The 560-nt window shown below is 63.0% G+C and overlaps 1 protein-coding gene across 1 annotated transcript in view; it reads right to left on the bottom strand.

Annotated features, from left to right (window-relative positions):
• The window catches only part of RGS17 (regulator of G-protein signaling 17), a 71,449-nt gene extending 70,933 nt beyond the window's left edge, over positions 1-516 (bottom strand). Inside the window, exon 1 of the mRNA XM_009999958.1 lies at positions 371-516. The gene's annotated coding sequence lies outside the window, so the exon portion shown is untranslated. The remainder of the gene's footprint in view (positions 1-370) is intronic.
• Positions 517-560: the final 44 nt, after the last annotated feature.

Genomic DNA, 560 nt, shown 5'->3' with positions numbered 1-560 from the left:
CCTCTCCCCCCTCCCTTGTGCATCGCGCGCAGGGAGACACACACACACACACACACACACACACACACACACACACACCCCTCCACCTTGCAGCCTCGGCGCCGCGGCCGCCCGTTGTTCCACAGGCACACACGGACACACACACACGGATACACGCTGACACACGGCCGGACCCCCGTAAATGCATTTACTACCGCACTCTACCGCCCTCCATCCATCCTCCCTCTAGTCTCTCTCCCTCTTCTTCCTCCTCCACGTCTGGTTGGTGTTTCTCCCCCCCTTGTCCCTCCACCTCCGTGCACCAGTATAAAGCAGACATTTTGATGCCGTTTAACACGGTTTAGGCTTAAATAAAAGCAGAGCGCCTTACCCACCCCCGCCCGGCTGCGTGCAGTTGGCGCTGAGCGATCCCGGGAAGGGCTGGTGCGGCTGGTCCCTAGCACAGCGGCTTCGCTGCCATCCGCCCAACTTCAGCACCCAGCCGGCAGGGAGAGGGAGGCGGCGGCAGGAGCAGGCAGGGAGGGAGATGGGGAAGGGAGGGCGGGAGGGTGCGAGGAGCG

The sequence above is a fragment of the Chaetura pelagica genome, unplaced genomic scaffold (genome assembly GCF_000747805.2).
Source record: "Chaetura pelagica isolate M959 unplaced genomic scaffold, ChaPel_1.0 scaffold135, whole genome shotgun sequence".
NCBI lineage: Eukaryota > Metazoa > Chordata > Aves > Apodiformes > Apodidae > Chaetura > Chaetura pelagica.
This window is presented reverse-complemented; position numbering and strand designations above follow the sequence as displayed.